Source organism: Leuresthes tenuis, unplaced genomic scaffold, assembly GCF_036924035.1.
Source record: "Leuresthes tenuis unplaced genomic scaffold, fLeuTen1.0.hap1 SCAF_1, whole genome shotgun sequence".
In the NCBI taxonomy this organism is placed as follows: Eukaryota; Metazoa; Chordata; class Actinopteri; order Atheriniformes; family Atherinopsidae; genus Leuresthes; species Leuresthes tenuis.
Window position 1 is genome coordinate 2,373,470 of NW_027325355.1, and position 19,040 is coordinate 2,392,509.

The 19,040-nt window shown below is 45.9% G+C and overlaps 49 pseudogenes; all 49 read right to left on the reverse strand.

Moving 5' to 3' along the window:
- Positions 1–90: 90 nt before the first annotated feature.
- Positions 91–209, reverse strand: LOC140295774 (5S ribosomal RNA; annotated as a pseudogene).
- A 269-nt stretch (positions 210–478) lies between these two features.
- On the reverse strand, positions 479–597 carry LOC140296801 (5S ribosomal RNA; annotated as a pseudogene).
- Positions 598–866: 269 nt separating this feature from the next.
- On the reverse strand, positions 867–985 carry LOC140304229 (5S ribosomal RNA; annotated as a pseudogene).
- A 266-nt stretch (positions 986–1,251) lies between these two features.
- LOC140291361 (5S ribosomal RNA) lies at positions 1,252–1,370 on the reverse strand (annotated as a pseudogene).
- A 269-nt stretch (positions 1,371–1,639) lies between these two features.
- LOC140293969 (5S ribosomal RNA) lies at positions 1,640–1,758 on the reverse strand (annotated as a pseudogene).
- A 269-nt stretch (positions 1,759–2,027) lies between these two features.
- LOC140291950 (5S ribosomal RNA) lies at positions 2,028–2,146 on the reverse strand (annotated as a pseudogene).
- Positions 2,147–2,415: 269 nt separating this feature from the next.
- On the reverse strand, positions 2,416–2,534 carry LOC140296802 (5S ribosomal RNA; annotated as a pseudogene).
- A 269-nt stretch (positions 2,535–2,803) lies between these two features.
- On the reverse strand, positions 2,804–2,922 carry LOC140304236 (5S ribosomal RNA; annotated as a pseudogene).
- A 266-nt stretch (positions 2,923–3,188) lies between these two features.
- On the reverse strand, positions 3,189–3,307 carry LOC140291362 (5S ribosomal RNA; annotated as a pseudogene).
- A 269-nt stretch (positions 3,308–3,576) lies between these two features.
- On the reverse strand, positions 3,577–3,695 carry LOC140293970 (5S ribosomal RNA; annotated as a pseudogene).
- Positions 3,696–3,964: 269 nt separating this feature from the next.
- LOC140289014 (5S ribosomal RNA) lies at positions 3,965–4,083 on the reverse strand (annotated as a pseudogene).
- Positions 4,084–4,352: 269 nt separating this feature from the next.
- LOC140295776 (5S ribosomal RNA) lies at positions 4,353–4,471 on the reverse strand (annotated as a pseudogene).
- Positions 4,472–4,740: 269 nt separating this feature from the next.
- Positions 4,741–4,859, reverse strand: LOC140296803 (5S ribosomal RNA; annotated as a pseudogene).
- A 269-nt stretch (positions 4,860–5,128) lies between these two features.
- LOC140304244 (5S ribosomal RNA) lies at positions 5,129–5,247 on the reverse strand (annotated as a pseudogene).
- A 266-nt stretch (positions 5,248–5,513) lies between these two features.
- LOC140291363 (5S ribosomal RNA) lies at positions 5,514–5,632 on the reverse strand (annotated as a pseudogene).
- A 269-nt stretch (positions 5,633–5,901) lies between these two features.
- Positions 5,902–6,020, reverse strand: LOC140293971 (5S ribosomal RNA; annotated as a pseudogene).
- Positions 6,021–6,289: 269 nt separating this feature from the next.
- LOC140289015 (5S ribosomal RNA) lies at positions 6,290–6,408 on the reverse strand (annotated as a pseudogene).
- Positions 6,409–6,677: 269 nt separating this feature from the next.
- Positions 6,678–6,796, reverse strand: LOC140295777 (5S ribosomal RNA; annotated as a pseudogene).
- Positions 6,797–7,065: 269 nt separating this feature from the next.
- Positions 7,066–7,184, reverse strand: LOC140296804 (5S ribosomal RNA; annotated as a pseudogene).
- A 269-nt stretch (positions 7,185–7,453) lies between these two features.
- LOC140304249 (5S ribosomal RNA) lies at positions 7,454–7,572 on the reverse strand (annotated as a pseudogene).
- A 266-nt stretch (positions 7,573–7,838) lies between these two features.
- Positions 7,839–7,957, reverse strand: LOC140291364 (5S ribosomal RNA; annotated as a pseudogene).
- Positions 7,958–8,226: 269 nt separating this feature from the next.
- Positions 8,227–8,345, reverse strand: LOC140293972 (5S ribosomal RNA; annotated as a pseudogene).
- Positions 8,346–8,617: 272 nt separating this feature from the next.
- LOC140299407 (5S ribosomal RNA) lies at positions 8,618–8,736 on the reverse strand (annotated as a pseudogene).
- Positions 8,737–9,005: 269 nt separating this feature from the next.
- On the reverse strand, positions 9,006–9,124 carry LOC140284475 (5S ribosomal RNA; annotated as a pseudogene).
- Positions 9,125–9,396: 272 nt separating this feature from the next.
- On the reverse strand, positions 9,397–9,515 carry LOC140313033 (5S ribosomal RNA; annotated as a pseudogene).
- Positions 9,516–9,784: 269 nt separating this feature from the next.
- LOC140318526 (5S ribosomal RNA) lies at positions 9,785–9,903 on the reverse strand (annotated as a pseudogene).
- A 269-nt stretch (positions 9,904–10,172) lies between these two features.
- Positions 10,173–10,291, reverse strand: LOC140318534 (5S ribosomal RNA; annotated as a pseudogene).
- A 269-nt stretch (positions 10,292–10,560) lies between these two features.
- LOC140291061 (5S ribosomal RNA) lies at positions 10,561–10,684 on the reverse strand (annotated as a pseudogene).
- Positions 10,685–10,953: 269 nt separating this feature from the next.
- On the reverse strand, positions 10,954–11,072 carry LOC140307989 (5S ribosomal RNA; annotated as a pseudogene).
- Positions 11,073–11,344: 272 nt separating this feature from the next.
- Positions 11,345–11,463, reverse strand: LOC140295405 (5S ribosomal RNA; annotated as a pseudogene).
- A 269-nt stretch (positions 11,464–11,732) lies between these two features.
- On the reverse strand, positions 11,733–11,851 carry LOC140319296 (5S ribosomal RNA; annotated as a pseudogene).
- Positions 11,852–12,120: 269 nt separating this feature from the next.
- LOC140311576 (5S ribosomal RNA) lies at positions 12,121–12,239 on the reverse strand (annotated as a pseudogene).
- Positions 12,240–12,508: 269 nt separating this feature from the next.
- On the reverse strand, positions 12,509–12,627 carry LOC140318542 (5S ribosomal RNA; annotated as a pseudogene).
- Positions 12,628–12,896: 269 nt separating this feature from the next.
- On the reverse strand, positions 12,897–13,020 carry LOC140268415 (5S ribosomal RNA; annotated as a pseudogene).
- A 269-nt stretch (positions 13,021–13,289) lies between these two features.
- Positions 13,290–13,408, reverse strand: LOC140308000 (5S ribosomal RNA; annotated as a pseudogene).
- Positions 13,409–13,680: 272 nt separating this feature from the next.
- On the reverse strand, positions 13,681–13,799 carry LOC140295406 (5S ribosomal RNA; annotated as a pseudogene).
- Positions 13,800–14,068: 269 nt separating this feature from the next.
- On the reverse strand, positions 14,069–14,187 carry LOC140319301 (5S ribosomal RNA; annotated as a pseudogene).
- Positions 14,188–14,456: 269 nt separating this feature from the next.
- Positions 14,457–14,575, reverse strand: LOC140311582 (5S ribosomal RNA; annotated as a pseudogene).
- A 269-nt stretch (positions 14,576–14,844) lies between these two features.
- Positions 14,845–14,963, reverse strand: LOC140318551 (5S ribosomal RNA; annotated as a pseudogene).
- Positions 14,964–15,232: 269 nt separating this feature from the next.
- Positions 15,233–15,356, reverse strand: LOC140268421 (5S ribosomal RNA; annotated as a pseudogene).
- A 269-nt stretch (positions 15,357–15,625) lies between these two features.
- LOC140308011 (5S ribosomal RNA) lies at positions 15,626–15,744 on the reverse strand (annotated as a pseudogene).
- Positions 15,745–16,016: 272 nt separating this feature from the next.
- Positions 16,017–16,135, reverse strand: LOC140295408 (5S ribosomal RNA; annotated as a pseudogene).
- Positions 16,136–16,404: 269 nt separating this feature from the next.
- LOC140319307 (5S ribosomal RNA) lies at positions 16,405–16,523 on the reverse strand (annotated as a pseudogene).
- A 269-nt stretch (positions 16,524–16,792) lies between these two features.
- Positions 16,793–16,911, reverse strand: LOC140311586 (5S ribosomal RNA; annotated as a pseudogene).
- A 272-nt stretch (positions 16,912–17,183) lies between these two features.
- Positions 17,184–17,302, reverse strand: LOC140301185 (5S ribosomal RNA; annotated as a pseudogene).
- A 269-nt stretch (positions 17,303–17,571) lies between these two features.
- Positions 17,572–17,690, reverse strand: LOC140285006 (5S ribosomal RNA; annotated as a pseudogene).
- Positions 17,691–17,959: 269 nt separating this feature from the next.
- LOC140289453 (5S ribosomal RNA) lies at positions 17,960–18,078 on the reverse strand (annotated as a pseudogene).
- Positions 18,079–18,350: 272 nt separating this feature from the next.
- Positions 18,351–18,469, reverse strand: LOC140300061 (5S ribosomal RNA; annotated as a pseudogene).
- A 269-nt stretch (positions 18,470–18,738) lies between these two features.
- On the reverse strand, positions 18,739–18,857 carry LOC140297166 (5S ribosomal RNA; annotated as a pseudogene).
- Between the last annotated feature and the right edge of the window lie 183 nt (positions 18,858–19,040).

The window sequence follows — 19,040 nt, forward strand, 5'->3', positions numbered from 1 at the left end:
CAGCAGCTGAAGATGACCAACTTCCTCATGTGTCACAGGGCGATCAGACCTCTCAACAAAATACATGCAGGTGGTAGAGAGAAGAGAAAAAGCTTACAGCACCTGGCATTCCCAAGCAGTCTCCCATTCAAGTACTAACAAGGCCCAACCCTGCTTGGGATCTGAGATCAGACGAGGTCGGGCATATTCAGGGTGGTGTGGCCGTAAGTAACAATGTCTGTGACAAATGTACATTATATAGGTACTGGAATCATACGGTTCCTCTATGCAACCAGATAATTGCCAAGAAAGGCTAACTTGTAGTGGGCACATCTTCTTCCCTGATGTGATTATTCTCTGCAGCTGAAACTGAGACTCTCAGATCACTTCGTGTCTGCCAACAAAGCAGCAGCAGCTGAAGATGACCAACTTCCTCATGTGTCACAGGATGATCAGACATTGCAACAAAAGACATGCAGGTGGTAGAGAGAAGAGAAAAAATTTACAGCACCTGATATTCCCAAGCGGTCTCCCATTCAAGTACTAACCAGGCCCAAACCTGCTTGGGTTCTGAGATCATACTAGGTCGGGCATATTCAGGGTGGTGTGGCCGAAAGTAACAATGTCTGTGACAAATGTGCATTATATAGGTACTGGAATCATACGGTTCCTCTATGCAACCAGATAATTGCCAAGAAAGGCTAACTTGTAGTGGGCACATCTTCTTCCCTGATGTGATTATTCTCTTCAGCTGAAACTGAGACTCTCAGATCACTTCGTGTCTGCCAACAAAGCAGCAGCAGCTGAAGATGACCAACTTCCTCATGTGTCACAGGGTGATCAGACGTTGCAACAAAAGACATGCAGGTGGTTGAGAGAAGAGAAAAAGCTTACAGCACCTGGTATTCCCAAGAGGTCTCCCATCCAAGTACTAACCAGGCCCAACCCTGCATGGCTTCCAAGATCAGACTAGGTCGGGCATATTCAGGGTGGTGTGGCCGTAAGCAACAATGTCTGTGACAAATATAAACTGTATAGGTACTGGAATCATACGGTTCCTCTATGCAACCAGATATTTGCCAAGAAAGGCTGATAAGTAGTGGAAACATCTTCCCTGACGTGATTATTCTCTCCAGCTGAAACTGAGACTCTCAGATCACTTCGTGTCTGCCAACAAAGCAGCAGCAGCTGAAGATGACCAACTTCCTCATGTGTCACAGGGCGATCAGACATTGCAACAAAAGACATGCAGGTGGTAGAGAGAAGAGAAAAAGCTTACAGCACCTGGTATTCCCAAGCAGTCTCCCATTCAAGTACTAACCAGGCCCAACCCTGCTTGGGTTCTGAGATCAGACGAGGTTGGGCATATTCAGGGTGGTGTGGCCGTAAGTAACAATGTCTGTGAAAAATGTGCATTATATAGGTACTGGAATAATACAGTTCCTCTATGTAACCAGATAATTGCAGAGAAAGGCTAACTTGTTGTGGGCACATCTTCTTCCTTGATGTGATAATTTTCTCCAGCTGAAAATGAGACTCTAAGATCACTTCGTGTCTGCCAACAAAGCAGCAGAAAATGAAGATGACCAACTTCCTCATGTGTCACAGGGTGATCAGACGTTGCAACAAAAGACATGCAGGTGGTTGAGAGAAGAGAAAAAGCTTACAGCACCTGATAATCCCAAGCGGTCTCCCATCCAAGTACTAACCAGGCCCAAACCTGCTTGACTTCCAAGATCAGACGAAGTCTGGCTTATTCAGGGTGGTGTGGCCGTAAGCAACAATATATGTGACAAATGTGCATTATATAGGTACTGGAATCATACACTTCCTCTACGTAACCAGATAATTGCCGAGAAAGGCTGACTTGTAGTGGGCACATCTTCTTCCCTGACGTGATAATTTTCTCCAGCTGAAAATGAGACTCTAAGATCACTTCGTGTCTGCCAACAAAGCAGCAGAAAATGAAGATGACCAACTTCCTCATGTGTCACAGGGTGATCAGACGTTGCAACAAAAGACATGCAGGTGGTTGAGAGAAGAGAAAAAGCTTACAGCACCTTATAATCCCAAGCGGTCTCCCATCCAAGTACTAACCAGGCACAACCCTGCTTGGCTTCCGAGATCAGACGAGGTCGGGCATATTCAGGGTGGTGTGGCCGTAAGTAACAATGTCTGTGACAAATGTACATTATATAGGTACTGGAATCATACGGTTCCTCTATGCAACCAGATAATTGCCAAGAAAGGCTAACTTGTAGTGGGCACATCTTCTTCCCTGATGTGATTATTCTCTGCAGCTGAAACTGAGACTCTCAGATCACTTCGTGTCTGCCAACAAAGCAGCAGCAGCTGAAGATGACCAACTTCCTCATGTGTCACAGGATGATCAGACATTGCAACAAAAGACATGCAGGTGGTAGAGAGAAGAGAAAAAATTTACAGCACCTGATATTCCCAAGCGGTCTCCCATTCAAGTACTAACCAGGCCCAAACCTGCTTGGGTTCTGAGATCATACTAGGTCGGGCATATTCAGGGTGGTGTGGCCGAAAGTAACAATGTCTGTGACAAATGTGCATTATATAGGTACTGGAATCATACGGTTCCTCTATGCAACCAGATAATTGCCAAGAAAGGCTAACTTGTAGTGGGCACATCTTCTTCCCTGATGTGATTATTCTCTTCAGCTGAAACTGAGACTCTCAGATCACTTCGTGTCTGCCAACAAAGCAGCAGCAGCTGAAGATGACCAACTTCCTCATGTGTCACAGGGTGATCAGACGTTGCAACAAAAGACATGCAGGTGGTTGAGAGAAGAGAAAAAGCTTACAGCACCTGGTATTCCCAAGAGGTCTCCCATCCAAGTACTAACCAGGCCCAACCCTGCATGGCTTCCAAGATCAGACTAGGTCGGGCATATTCAGGGTGGTGTGGCCGTAAGCAACAATGTCTGTGACAAATATAAACTGTATAGGTACTGGAATCATACGGTTCCTCTATGCAACCAGATATTTGCCAAGAAAGGCTGATAAGTAGTGGAAACATCTTCCCTGACGTGATTATTCTCTCCAGCTGAAACTGAGACTCTCAGATCACTTCGTGTCTGCCAACAAAGCAGCAGCAGCTGAAGATGACCAACTTCCTCATGTGTCACAGGGCGATCAGACATTGCAACAAAAGACATGCAGGTGGTAGAGAGAAGAGAAAAAGCTTACAGCACCTGGTATTCCCAAGCAGTCTCCCATTCAAGTACTAACCAGGCCCAACCCTGCTTGGGTTCTGAGATCAGACGAGGTTGGGCATATTCAGGGTGGTGTGGCCGTAAGTAACAATGTCTGTGAAAAATGTGCATTATATAGGTACTGGAATAATACAGTTCCTCTATGTAACCAGATAATTGCAGAGAAAGGCTAACTTGTTGTGGGCACATCTTCTTCCTTGATGTGATAATTTTCTCCAGCTGAAAATGAGACTCTAAGATCACTTCGTGTCTGCCAACAAAGCAGCAGAAAATGAAGATGACCAACTTCCTCATGTGTCACAGGGTGATCAGACGTTGCAACAAAAGACATGCAGGTGGTTGAGAGAAGAGAAAAAGCTTACAGCACCTGATAATCCCAAGCGGTCTCCCATCCAAGTACTAACCAGGCCCAAACCTGCTTGACTTCCAAGATCAGACGAAGTCTGGCTTATTCAGGGTGGTGTGGCCGTAAGCAACAATATATGTGACAAATGTGCATTATATAGGTACTGGAATCATACACTTCCTCTACGTAACCAGATAATTGCCGAGAAAGGCTGACTTGTAGTGGGCACATCTTCTTCCCTGACGTGATAATTTTCTCCAGCTGAAAATGAGACTCTAAGATCACTTCGTGTCTGCCAACAAAGCAGCAGAAAATGAAGATGACCAACTTCCTCATGTGTCACAGGGTGATCAGACGTTGCAACAAAAGACATGCAGGTGGTTGAGAGAAGAGAAAAAGCTTACAGCACCTTATAATCCCAAGCGGTCTCCCATCCAAGTACTAACCAGGCACAACCCTGCTTGGCTTCCGAGATCAGACGAGGTCGGGCATATTCAGGGTGGTGTGGCCGTAAGCAACAATGTCTGTGACAAATGTAAATTGTATAGGTACTGGAATCATACGTTTCCTCTATATAACCAGATAATTGCAGAGAAAGGCTGATAAATAGTGGGCACATCTTCTTCCCTGACGTGATTATTCTCTCCAGCTGAAAATGAGACTCTCAGATCACTTCGTGTCTGCCAACAAAGCAGCAGCAGCTGAAGATGACCAACTTCCTCATGTGTCACAGGGCGATCAGACCTCTCAACAAAATACATGCAGGTGGTAGAGAGAAGAGAAAAAGCTTACAGCACCTGGCATTCCCAAGCAGTCTCCCATTCAAGTACTAACAAGGCCCAACCCTGCTTGGGATCTGAGATCAGACGAGGTCGGGCATATTCAGGGTGGTGTGGCCGTAAGTAACAATGTCTGTGACAAATGTACATTATATAGGTACTGGAATCATACGGTTCCTCTATGCAACCAGATAATTGCCAAGAAAGGCTAACTTGTAGTGGGCACATCTTCTTCCCTGATGTGATTATTCTCTGCAGCTGAAACTGAGACTCTCAGATCACTTCGTGTCTGCCAACAAAGCAGCAGCAGCTGAAGATGACCAACTTCCTCATGTGTCACAGGATGATCAGACATTGCAACAAAAGACATGCAGGTGGTAGAGAGAAGAGAAAAAATTTACAGCACCTGATATTCCCAAGCGGTCTCCCATTCAAGTACTAACCAGGCCCAAACCTGCTTGGGTTCTGAGATCATACTAGGTCGGGCATATTCAGGGTGGTGTGGCCGAAAGTAACAATGTCTGTGACAAATGTGCATTATATAGGTACTGGAATCATACGGTTCCTCTATGCAACCAGATAATTGCCAAGAAAGGCTAACTTGTAGTGGGCACATCTTCTTCCCTGATGTGATTATTCTCTTCAGCTGAAACTGAGACTCTCAGATCACTTCGTGTCTGCCAACAAAGCAGCAGCAGCTGAAGATGACCAACTTCCTCATGTGTCACAGGGTGATCAGACGTTGCAACAAAAGACATGCAGGTGGTTGAGAGAAGAGAAAAAGCTTACAGCACCTGGTATTCCCAAGAGGTCTCCCATCCAAGTACTAACCAGGCCCAACCCTGCATGGCTTCCAAGATCAGACTAGGTCGGGCATATTCAGGGTGGTGTGGCCGTAAGCAACAATGTCTGTGACAAATATAAACTGTATAGGTACTGGAATCATACGGTTCCTCTATGCAACCAGATATTTGCCAAGAAAGGCTGATAAGTAGTGGAAACATCTTCCCTGACGTGATTATTCTCTCCAGCTGAAACTGAGACTCTCAGATCACTTCGTGTCTGCCAACAAAGCAGCAGCAGCTGAAGATGACCAACTTCCTCATGTGTCACAGGGCGATCAGACATTGCAACAAAAGACATGCAGGTGGTAGAGAGAAGAGAAAAAGCTTACAGCACCTGGTATTCCCAAGCAGTCTCCCATTCAAGTACTAACCAGGCCCAACCCTGCTTGGGTTCTGAGATCAGACGAGGTTGGGCATATTCAGGGTGGTGTGGCCGTAAGTAACAATGTCTGTGAAAAATGTGCATTATATAGGTACTGGAATAATACAGTTCCTCTATGTAACCAGATAATTGCAGAGAAAGGCTAACTTGTTGTGGGCACATCTTCTTCCTTGATGTGATAATTTTCTCCAGCTGAAAATGAGACTCTAAGATCACTTCGTGTCTGCCAACAAAGCAGCAGAAAATGAAGATGACCAACTTCCTCATGTGTCACAGGGTGATCAGACGTTGCAACAAAAGACATGCAGGTGGTTGAGAGAAGAGAAAAAGCTTACAGCACCTGATAATCCCAAGCGGTCTCCCATCCAAGTACTAACCAGGCCCAAACCTGCTTGACTTCCAAGATCAGACGAAGTCTGGCTTATTCAGGGTGGTGTGGCCGTAAGCAACAATATATGTGACAAATGTGCATTATATAGGTACTGGAATCATACACTTCCTCTACGTAACCAGATAATTGCCGAGAAAGGCTGACTTGTAGTGGGCACATCTTCTTCCCTGACGTGATAATTTTCTCCAGCTGAAAATGAGACTCTAAGATCACTTCGTGTCTGCCAACAAAGCAGCAGAAAATGAAGATGACCAACTTCCTCATGTGTCACAGGGTGATCAGACGTTGCAACAAAAGACATGCAGGTGGTTGAGAGAAGAGAAAAAGCTTACAGCACCTTATAATCCCAAGCGGTCTCCCATCCAAGTACTAACCAGGCACAACCCTGCTTGGCTTCCGAGATCAGACGAGGTCGGGCATATTCAGGGTGGTGTGGCCGTAAGCAACAATGTCTGTGACAAATGTAAATTGTATAGGTACTGGAATCATACGTTTCCTCTATATAACCAGATAATTGCAGAGAAAGGCTGATAAATAGTGGGCACATCTTCTTCCCTGACGTGATTATTCTCTCCAGCTGAAAATGAGACTCTCAGATCACTTCGTGTCTGCCAACAAAGCAGCAGCAGCTGAAGATGACCAACTTCCTCATGTGTCACAGGGCGATCAGACCTCTCAACAAAATACATGCAGGTGGTAGAGAGAAGAGAAAAAGCTTACAGCACCTGGCATTCCCAAGCAGTCTCCCATTCAAGTACTAACAAGGCCCAACCCTGCTTGGGATCTGAGATCAGACGAGGTCGGGCATATTCAGGGTGGTGTGGCCGTAAGTAACAATGTCTGTGACAAATGTACATTATATAGGTACTGGAATCATACGGTTCCTCTATGCAACCAGATAATTGCCAAGAAAGGCTAACTTGTAGTGGGCACATCTTCTTCCCTGATGTGATTATTCTCTGCAGCTGAAACTGAGACTCTCAGATCACTTCGTGTCTGCCAACAAAGCAGCAGCAGCTGAAGATGACCAACTTCCTCATGTGTCACAGGATGATCAGACATTGCAACAAAAGACATGCAGGTGGTAGAGAGAAGAGAAAAAATTTACAGCACCTGATATTCCCAAGCGGTCTCCCATTCAAGTACTAACCAGGCCCAAACCTGCTTGGGTTCTGAGATCATACTAGGTCGGGCATATTCAGGGTGGTGTGGCCGAAAGTAACAATGTCTGTGACAAATGTGCATTATATAGGTACTGGAATCATACGGTTCCTCTATGCAACCAGATAATTGCCAAGAAAGGCTAACTTGTAGTGGGCACATCTTCTTCCCTGATGTGATTATTCTCTTCAGCTGAAACTGAGACTCTCAGATCACTTCGTGTCTGCCAACAAAGCAGCAGCAGCTGAAGATGACCAACTTCCTCATGTGTCACAGGGTGATCAGACGTTGCAACAAAAGACATGCAGGTGGTTGAGAGAAGAGAAAAAGCTTACAGCACCTGGTATTCCCAAGAGGTCTCCCATCCAAGTACTAACCAGGCCCAACCCTGCATGGCTTCCAAGATCAGACTAGGTCGGGCATATTCAGGGTGGTGTGGCCGTAAGCAACAATGTCTGTGACAAATATAAACTGTATAGGTACTGGAATCATACGGTTCCTCTATGCAACCAGATATTTGCCAAGAAAGGCTGATAAGTAGTGGAAACATCTTCCCTGACGTGATTATTCTCTCCAGCTGAAACTGAGACTCTCATATCACTTCGTGTCTGCCAACAAAGCAGCAGCAGCTGAAGATGACCAACTTCCTCATGTGTCACAGGGCGATCAGACATTGCAACAAAAGACATGCAGGTGGTAGAGAGAAGAGAAAAAGCTTACAGCACCTGGTATTCCCAAGCAGTCTCCCATTCAAGTACTAACCAGGCCCAACCCTGCTTGGGTTCTGAGATCAGACGAGGTTGGGCATATTCAGGGTGGTGTGGCCGTAAGTAACAATGTCTGTGAAAAATGTGCATTATATAGGTACTGGAATAATACAGTTCCTCTATGTAACCAGATAATTGCAGAGAAAGGCTAACTTGTTGTGGGCACATCTTCTTCCTTGATGTGATAATTTTCTCCAGCTGAAAATGAGACTCTAAGATCACTTCGTGTCTGCCAACAAAGCAGCAGAAAATGAAGATGACCAACTTCCTCATGTGTCACAGGGTGATCAGACGTTGCAACAAAAGACATGCAGGTGGTTGAGAGAAGAGAAAAAGCTTACAGCACCTGATAATCCCAAGCGGTCTCCCATCCAAGTACTAACCAGGCCCAAACCTGCTTGACTTCCAAGATCAGACGAAGTCTGGCTTATTCAGGGTGGTGTGGCCGTAAGCAACAATATATGTGACAAATGTGCATTATATAGGTACTGGAATCATACACTTCCTCTACGTAACCAGATAATTGCCGAGAAAGGCTGACTTGTAGTGGGCACATCTTCTTCCCTGATGTGATCATTCTCTGCAGCTGAAATTGAGACTCTCAGATCACTTCGTGTCTGCCAACAAAGAAGCAGCAGCAGCTGAAGATGACCAACTTCCTCATGTGTCACAGGAGGATCAGACGTTGCAACAAAAGACATGAAGGTGGTAGAGAGTAGAGAAGAAGCTTACATCACCTGGTATTCCCAAGTGGTCTCCCATCCAAGTACTAACCAGGCCCAACCCTGCTTGGCTTCCGAGATCAGATGAGGTCAGGCATGTTCCGGGTGGTGTGGCCGTAAGCAGCAATGTCTCTGACAAATGTGCATTATATAGGTACTGGAATCATACGGTTCCTCTATGCAACCAGATAATTGCCGAGAAAGGCTGATGTGTAGCGGGTAAATCATCTTCTCTGATGTGATCATTGTCTGCAACTGAAACTGAGACTCTCAGATCACTTCATGTCTGCCAACAAAGCAGCAGCAGCTGAAGATGACCAACTTCCTCATGTGTCACAGGGTGATCAGACGTTGCAACAAAAGACATGCAGGTGGTTGAGAGAAGAGAAAAAGCTTACAGCACCTGGTATTCCCAAGCTGTCTCCCATTCAAGTACTAACAAGGCCCAACCCTGCTTGGCTTCCAAGATCAGACGAGGTCGGGCATGTTCAGGGTGGTGTGGCCGTAAGCAACAATGTCTGTGACAAATGTGCATTATATAGGTACTGGAATAATACAGTTCCTCTATGTAACCAGATAATTGCCGAGAAAGGCTAACTTGTAGTGGGCACATCATCTTCTCTGATGTGATCATTATCTGCAACTGAAACTGAGACTCTCAGATCACTTCGTGTCTGCCAACAAAGCAGCAGCAGCTGCTGAAGATGACCAACTTCCTCATGTGTCACAGGGTGATCAGACGTTTCAACAAAAGACATGCAGGTGGTAGAGAGAAGAGAAAAAGCTTACAGCACCTGGTATTCCCAAGCTGTCTCCCATTCAAGTACTAACCAGGTCCAAACCTGCTTGGCTTCCGAGATCAGATGAGGTCGGGCATATTCAGGGTGGTGTGGCCGTAAGCAACCATAACTGTGACAAATGTGCATTATATAGGTACTGGAATCATACAGTTCCTCTATGTAACCAGATAATTGCAGAGAAAGGCTGACTCTTAGTGGGCACATCTTCTTCCCTGATGTGATAAGTCTCTGCAGCTGAAACTGAGACTCTCAGATCACTTCGTGTCTGCCAACAAAGCAGCAGCAGCTGAAGATGACCAACTTCCTCATGTGTCACAGGGTGATCAGACTTTGCAACAAAAGACATGCAGGTGGTCGAGAGAAGAGAAAAAGCTTACAGCACCTGGTATTCCAAAGCAGTCTCCCATCCAAGTACTAACCAGGCCCAACCGTGCTTGGCTTCCGAGATCGGACAAGGTCGGATATGTTCAGGGTGGTGTGGCCGTAAGCAACAAAGTCTTTGACAAATGTGCATTATATAGGTACTGGAATCATACAGTTCCTCTATGTAACCAGAGAATTGCCGAGAAAGGCTGATGTGTAGTGGGCATATATTCTTCCCTGATGTGATTATTCTCTGCAGCTGAAACTGAGACTCTCAGATCACTTTGTGTCTGCCAACAAAGCAGCAGCAGCTGAAGATGACCAACTTCCTCATGTGTCACAGGGTGATCAGATGTTACAACAAAAGACATGCAGGTGGTAGAGAGAAGAGAAAAAGCTTACAGCACCTGGTATTCCAAAGCAGTCTCCCATCCAAGTACTAACCAGGCCCAACCGTGCTTGGCTTCCGAGATCGGACAAGGTCGGATATGTTCAGGGTGGTGTGGCCGTAAGCAACAAAGTCTTTGACAAATGTGCATTATATAGGTACTGGAATCATACAGTTCCTCTATGTAACCAGATAATTGCCGAGAAAGGCTGATGTGTAGTGGGCATATCTTCTTCCCTGATGTGATTATTCTCTGCAGCTGAAACTGAGACTCTCAGATCACTTTGTGTCTGCCAACAAAGCAGCAGCAGCTGAAGATGACCAACTTCCTCATGTGTCACAGGGTGATCAGATGTTACAACAAAAGACATGCAGGTGGTAGAGAGAAGAGAAAAAGCTTACAGCACCTGGTATTCCCAAGCAGTCTCCCACCCAAGTACTAACCAGGCACAACCCTGCTTGGCTTCCGAGATCAGACGAGGTCGGGCATATTATATTCAGGGTGGTGTGGCGGTAAGCGACAATCTCTGTGACAAATGTGTATTATATAGGTACTGGAATCATACACTTCCTCTATGTAACCAGATAATTGCCGAGAAAGGCTGACTCTTAGTGGGCACATCTTCCTTCTTGATGTGATCATTCTCTTCAGCTGAAACTGAGACTCTCAGATCACTTCGTGTCTGCCAACAAAGCAGCAGAAGCTGAAGATGACCAACTTCCTCATGTGTCACAGGGTGATCAGACATTGCAACAAAAGACATGCAGGTTGTAGAGAGAAGAGAAAAAGCTTACAGCACCTGGTATTCGCAAGCGGTCTCCCATTCAAGAACTAACCAGGCCCAACCCTGCTTGGCTTCCGAGATCAGACGAGGTCGAGCTTATTCAGGGTGGTGTGGCTGTAAGCAACAATATCTGGTACAAATGTGTATTATATAGGTACTGGAATCATACACTTCCTCTATGTAACCAGATAATTGCCGAGAAAGGCTGACTCTTAGTGGGCACATCTTCTTCCTTGATGTGATTATTCTCTGGAGCTGAAACTGAGACTCTCAGATCACTTCATGTCTGCCAACAAAGCAGCAGCAGCAGCTGAAGATGATCAACTTCCTCATGTGTCAGAGGGTGATCAGACGTTGCAACAAAAGACATGCAGGTTGTAGAGAGAAGAGAAAAAGCTTACAGCAAATGGTATTTTCAAGCGGTCTCCCACCCAAGTACTAACCAGAACCAACCCTGCTTGGCTTCCGAGATCAGACGAGGTCAGGCATATTGAGGGTGGTGTGGCCGTAAGCAACAATGTCTGTGACAAATGTGCATTATATAAGTACAGGAATCATACGGTTCCTCTATGTAACCAGATAATTGCTGAGAAAGGCTGATGTGTAGTGGGCACATCTTCTTCCCTGACGTGATTATTCTCTTCAGCTGAAACTGAGACTCTCAGATCACTTCGTGTCTTCCAACAAAGCAGCAGCAGCTGAAGATGACCAACTTCCTCATGTGTCACAGGGTGATCAGACGTTGCAACAAAAGACATGCAGGTTGTAGAGAGAAGAGAAAACGCTTACAGCACCTGGTATTCCCAAGCAGTCTCCCATTGAAGTACTAACCAGGCCCAACCCTCCTTATCTTCCGAGATCAGACGAGGTCGGGCATATTCAGGGTGGTGTGGCCGTAAGGAACAATTTCTGTGACAAATGTGCATTATATAAGTAGTGGAATCATACACTTCCTCTATGTAACCAGATAATTTCCGAGAAAGGCTCACTTGTTATGGGCACATCTTCTTCCCTGATGTGATCATTCTCTGCAGCTGAAACTGAGACTCTCAGATCACTTCGTGTCTGCCAACAAAGCAGCAGAAGCTGAAGATGACCAACTTCCTCATGTGTCACAGGGTGATCAGACGTTGCAACAAAAGACATGCAGGTGGTAGAGAGAAGAGAAAAAGCTTACAGCACCTGGTATTCCCAAGAGGTCTTCCATCCAAGTACTAACCAGGCCCAACCCTCCTTGGCTTCCAAGATCAGACGAGGTCGGGCATATTCAGGGTGGTGCGGCCGTAAGCAACAATAGCTGTGACAAATGTGCATTATATAGGTACTGGAATCATACAGTTCCTCTATGTAACCAGAGAATTGCCGAGAAAGGCTGATGTGTAGTGGGCACATCTTCTTCCCTGATGTGATTATTCTCTGCAGCTGAAACTGAGACTCTCAGATCACTTTGTGTCTGCCAACAAAGCAGCAGCAGCTGAAGATGACCAACTTCCTCATGTGTCACAGGGTGATCAGATGTTACAACAAAAGACATGCAGGTGGTAGAGAGAAGAGAAAAAGCTTACAGCACCTGGTATTCCAAAGCAGTCTCCCATCCAAGTACTAACCAGGCCCAACCGTGCTTGGCTTCCGAGATCGGACAAGGTCGGATATGTTCAGGGTGGTGTGGCCGTAAGCAACAAAGTCTTTGACAAATGTGCATTATATAGGTACTGGAATCATACAGTTCCTCTATGTAACCAGATAATTGCCGAGAAAGGCTGATGTGTAGTGGGCATATCTTCTTCCCTGATGTGATTATTCTCTGCAGCTGAAACTGAGACTCTCAGATCACTTTGTGTCTGCCAACAAAGCAGCAGCAGCTGAAGATGACCAACTTCCTCATGTGTCACAGGGTGATCAGATGTTACAACAAAAGACATGCAGGTGGTAGAGAGAAGAGAAAAAGCTTACAGCACCTGGTATTCCCAAGCAGTCTCCCACCCAAGTACTAACCAGGCACAACCCTGCTTGGCTTCCGAGATCAGACGAGGTCGGGCATATTATATTCAGGGTGGTGTGGCCGTAAGCGACAATCTCTGTGACAAATGTGTATTATATAGGTACTGGAATCATACACTTCCTCTATGTAACCAGATAATTGCCGAGAAAGGCTGACTCTTAGTGGGCACATCTTCCTTCTTGATGTGATCATTCTCTTCAGCTGAAACTGAGACTCTCAGATCACTTCGTGTCTGCCAACAAAGCAGCAGAAGCTGAAGATGACCAACTTCCTCATGTGTCACAGGGTGATCAGACATTGCAACAAAAGACATGCAGGTTGTAGAGAGAAGAGAAAAAGCTTACAGCACCTGGTATTCGCAAGCGGTCTCCCATTCAAGAACTAACCAGGCCCAACCCTGCTTGGCTTCCGAGATCAGACGAGGTCGAGCTTATTCAGGGTGGTGTGGCTGTAAGCAACAATATCTGGTACAAATGTGTATTATATAGGTACTGGAATCATACACTTCCTCTATGTAACCAGATAATTGCCGAGAAAGGCTGACTCTTAGTGGGCACATCTTCTTCCCTGATGTGATTATTCTCTGGAGCTGAAACTGAGACTCTCAGATCACTTCATGTCTGCCAACAAAGCAGCAGCAGCAGCTGAAGATGATCAACTTCCTCATGTGTCAGAGGGTGATCAGACGTTGCAACAAAAGACATGCAGGTTGTAGAGAGAAGAGAAAAAGCTTACAGCAAATGGTATTTTCAAGCGGTCTCCCACCCAAGTACTAACCAGAACCAACCCTGCTTGGCTTCCGAGATCAGACGAGGTCAGGCATATTGAGGGTGGTGTGGCCGTAAGCAACAATGTCTGTGACAAATGTGCATTATATAAGTACAGGAATCATACGGTTCCTCTATGTAACCAGATAATTGCTGAGAAAGGCTGATGTGTAGTGGGCACATCTTCTTCCCTGACGTGATTATTCTCTTCAGCTGAAACTGAGACTCTCAGATCACTTCGTGTCTTCCAACAAAGCAGCAGCAGCTGAAGATGACCAACTTCCTCATGTGTCACAGGGTGATCAGACGTTGCAACAAAAGACATGCAGGTTGTAGAGAGAAGAGAAAACGCTTACAGCACCTGGTATTCCCAAGCAGTCTCCCATTGAAGTACTAACCAGGCCCAACCCTCCTTATCTTCCGAGATCAGACGAGGTCGGGCATATTCAGGGTGGTGTGGCCGTAAGGAACAATTTCTGTGACAAATGTGCATTATATAAGTACTGGAATCATACACTTCCTCTATGTAACCAGATAATTTCCGAGAAAGGCTCACTTGTTATGGGCACATCTTCTTCCCTGATGTGATCATTCTCTGCAGCTGAAACTGAGACTCTCAGATCACTTCGTGTCTGCCAACAAAGCAGCAGCAGCTGAAGATGACCACCTTCCTCATGTGTCACAGGGTGATCAGACGTTGCAACAAAAGACATGCAGGTGGTAGAGAGAAGAGAAAAAGCTTACAGCACCTGGTATTCCCAAGAGGTCTTCCATCCAAGTACTAACCAGGCCCAACCCTCCTTGGCTTCCAAGATCAGACGAGGTCGGGCATATTCAGGGTGGTGCGGCCGTAAGCAACAATAGCTGTGACAAATGTGCATTATATAGGTACTGGAATCATACAGTTCCTCTATGTAACCAGAGAATTGCCGAGAAAGGCTGATGTGTAGTGGGCACATCTTCTTCCCTGATGTGATTATTCTCTGCAGCTGAAACTGAGACTCTCAGATCACTTTGTGTCTGCCAACAAAGCAGCAGCAGCTGAAGATGACCAACTTCCTCATGTGTCACAGGGTGATCAGATGTTACAACAAAAGACATGCAGGTGGTAGAGAGAAGAGAAAAAGCTTACAGCACCTGGTATTCCAAAGCAGTCTCCCATCCAAGTACTAACCAGGCCCAACCGTGCTTGGCTTCCGAGATCGGACAAGGTCGGATATGTTCAGGGTGGTGTGGCCGTAAGCAACAAAGTCTTTGACAAATGTGCATTATATAGGTACTGGAATCATACAGTTCCTCTATGTAACCAGATAATTGCCGAGAAAGGCTGATGTGTAGTGGGCATATCTTCTTCCCTGATGTGATTATTCTCTGCAGCTGAAACTGAGACTCTCAGATCACTTTGTGTCTGCCAACAAAGCAGCAGCAGCTGAAGATGACCAACTTCCTCATGTGTCACAGGGTGATCAGATGTTACAACAAAAGACATGCAGGTGGTAGAGAGAAGAGAAAAAGCTTACAGCACCTGGTATTCCCAAGCAGTCTCCCACCCAAGTACTAACCAGGCACAACCCTGCTTGGCTTCCGAGATCAGACGAGGTCGGGCATATTATATTCAGGGTGGTGTGGCCGTAAGCGACAATCTCTGTGACAAATGTGTATTATATAGGTACTGGAATCATACACTTCCTCTATGTAACCAGATAATTGCCGAGAAAGGCTGACTCTTAGTGGGCACATCTTCCTTCTTGATGTGATCATTCTCTTCAGCTGAAACTGAGACTCTCAGATCACTTCGTGTCTGCCAACAAAGCAGCAGAAGCTGAAGATGACCAACTTCCTCATGTGTCACAGGGTGATCAGACATTGCAACAAAAGACATGCAGGTTGTAGAGAGAAGAGAAAAAGCTTACAGCACCTGGTATTCGCAAGCGGTCTCCCATTCAAGAACTAACCAGGCCCAACCCTGCTTGGCTTCCGAGATCAGACGAGGTCGAGCTTATTCAGGGTGGTGTGGCTGTAAGCAACAATATCTGGTACAAATGTGTATTATATAGGTACTGGAATCATACACTTCCTCTATGTAACCAGATAATTGCCGAGAAAGGCTGACTCTTAGTGGGCACATCTTCTTCCCTGATGTGATTATTCTCTGGAGCTGAAACTGAGACTCTCAGATCACTTCATGTCTGCCAACAAAGCAGCAGCAGCAGCTGAAGATGATCAACTTCCTCATGTGTCAGAGGGTGATCAGACGTTGCAACAAAAGACATGCAGGTTGTAGAGAGAAGAGAAAAAGCTTACAGCAAATGGTATTTTCAAGCGGTCTCCCACCCAAGTACTAACCAGAACCAACCCTGCTTGGCTTCCGAGATCAGACGAGGTCAGGCATATTGAGGGTGGTGTGGCCGTAAGCAACAATGTCTGTGACAAATGTGCATTATATAAGTACAGGAATCATACGGTTCCTCTATGTAACCAGATAATTGCTGAGAAAGGCTGATGTGTAGTGGGCACATCTTCTTCCCTGACGTGATTATTCTCTTCAGCTGAAACTGAGACTCTCAGATCACTTCGTGTCTTCCAACAAAGCAGCAGCAGCTGAAGATGACCAACTTCCTCATGTGTCACAGGGTGATCAGACGTTGCAACAAAAGACATGCAGGTTGTAGAGAGAAGAGAAAACGCTTACAGCACCTGGTATTCCCAAGCAGTCTCCCATTGAAGTACTAACCAGGCCCAACCCTCCTTATCTTCCGAGATCAGACGAGGTCGGGCATATTCAGGGTGGTGTGGCCGTAAGGAACAATTTCTGTGACAAATGTGCATTATATAAGTACTGGAATCATACACTTCCTCTATGTAACCAGATAATTTCCGAGAAAGGCTCACTTGTTATGGGCACATCTTCTTCCCTGATGTGATCATTCTCTGCAGCTGAAACTGAGACTCTCAGATCACTTCGTGTCTGCCAACAAAGCAGCAGAAGCTGAAGATGACCAACTTCCTCATGTGTCACAGGGTGATCAGACGTTGCAACAAAAGACATGCAGGTGGTAGAGAGAAGAGAAAAAGCTTACAGCACCTGGTATTCCCAAGAGGTCTTCCATCCAAGTACTAACCAGGCCCAACCCTCCTTGGCTTCCAAGATCAGACGAGGTCGGGCATATTCAGGGTGGTGCGGCCGTAAGCAACAATAGCTGTGACAAATGTGCATTATATAAGTACTGGAATCATACACTTCCTCTATGTAACCAGATAATTTCCGAGAAAGGCTCACTTGTTATGGGCACATCTTCTTCCCTGATGTGATCATTCTCTGCAGCTGAAACTGAGACTCTCAGATCACTTCGTGTCTAACAACAAAGAAGCAGCAGCTGCTGAAGATGACCAACTTCCTCATGTGTCACAGGATGATCAGACGTTGCAACAAAAGACATGCAGGTGGTAGAGAGAAGAGAAGAAGCTTACAGCACCTGGTATTCCCAAGTAGTCTCCCATCCAAGTACTAAGCAGGCTCAACCCTGCTTGGCTTCCGAGATCAGACGAGGTCGGGCATGTTCAGGGTGGTGTGGCCGTAAGCAACAATGTCTCTGACAAATGTGCATTATATAGGTACTGGAATCATACGGTTCCTCTATGCAACCAGATAATTGCCGAGAAAGGCTGATAAGTAGTGGGCACATCTTCTTCCCTGATGTGATTATTCTCTCGAGCTGAAACTGAGACTCTCAGATCACTTTGTGTCTGCCAACAAAGCAGCAGAAGCTGAAGATGACCAACTTCCTCATGTGTCACAGGGTGATCAGACATTGCAACAAAAGACATGCAGGTGGTAGAGAGAAGAGAAAAAGCTTACAACACCTGGTATTCCGAAGAGGTCTTCCATCCAAGTACAAACCAGGCCCAACCCTGCTTGGCTTCCGAGATCAGACGAGGTCGGGCATGTTCAGGGTTGTGTGGCCGTAAACAACAATGTCTCTGACAAATGTGCATTATATAGGTACTGGAATCATACGGTTCCTCTATGCACCCAGATAATTGCAGAGAAAGGCTGATGTGTAGCGGGCATATCATCTTCTCTGATGTGATCATTCTCTGCAACTGAAACTGAGACTCTCAGATCACTTCGTGTCAGCCAACAAAGCAGCAGCAGCTGAAGATGACCAACTTCCTCATGTGTCACAGGGTGATCAGACGTTGCAACAAAAGACATGCAGGTGGTAGAGAGAAGAGAAAAAGCTTACAGCACCTGGTATTCCCAAGAGGTCTTCCATCCAAGTACTAACCACGCCCAACCCTCCTTGGCTTCCAAGATCAGACGAGGTCGGGCATATTCAGGGTGGTGCGGCCGTAAGCAACAATAGCTGTGACAAATGTGCATTATATAGGTACTGGAATCATACACTTCTTCTATGTAACCAGATAATTGCAGAGAAAGGCTGACTTGTAGTGGGCACATCTTCTTCCCTGATGTGATTATTCTCTGCAGCTGAAACTGAGACTCTCAGATCACTTCGTGTCTGCCAACAAAGAAGCAGCAGCTGCTGAAGATGACCAACTTCCTCATGTGTCACAGGATGATCAGACGTTGCAAGAAAAGACATGCAGGTGGTAGAGAGAAGAGAAGAAGCTTACAGCACCTGGTATTCCCAAGCAGTCTCCCATCCAAGTACTAAGCAGGCTCAACCCTGCTTGGCTTCCGAGATCAGACGAGGTCGGGCATGTTCAGGGTGGTGTGGCCGTAAGCAACAATGTCTCTGACAAATGTGCATTATATAGGTACTGGAATCATACGGTTCCTCTATGCAACCAGATAATTGCCGAGAAAGGCTGATGTGTAGCGGGCATATCATCTTCTCTGATGTGATGATTCTCTTCAGCTGAAACTGAGACTCTCAGATCACTTCGTGTCTGCCAACAAAGCAGCAGAAGCTGAAGATGACCAACTTCCTCATGTGTCACAGGGTGATCAGACGTTGCAACAAAAGACATGCAGGTGGTAGAGAGAAGATAAAAAGCTTAAGGCACCTGGTATTCCCAAGCGGTCTACTATTCAAGCACTAACCAGGCGCAACCCTGCTTGGCTTCTGAGATCAGACGAGGTCGGGCTTATTCAGGGTGGTGTGGCCGTAAGCAACTATATCGGTGACAAATGTGCATTATATAGGTACTGGAATCATACACTTCCTCTGTGTAACCAGATAATTGCCGAAAAAGGCTGACTTGTAGTGGGTTCATCTTCCTCCTTGATGTGATTATTCTCTTCAGCTGAAACTGAGACTCTCAGATCACCTTGTGTCTATCAACAAAGCAGCAGC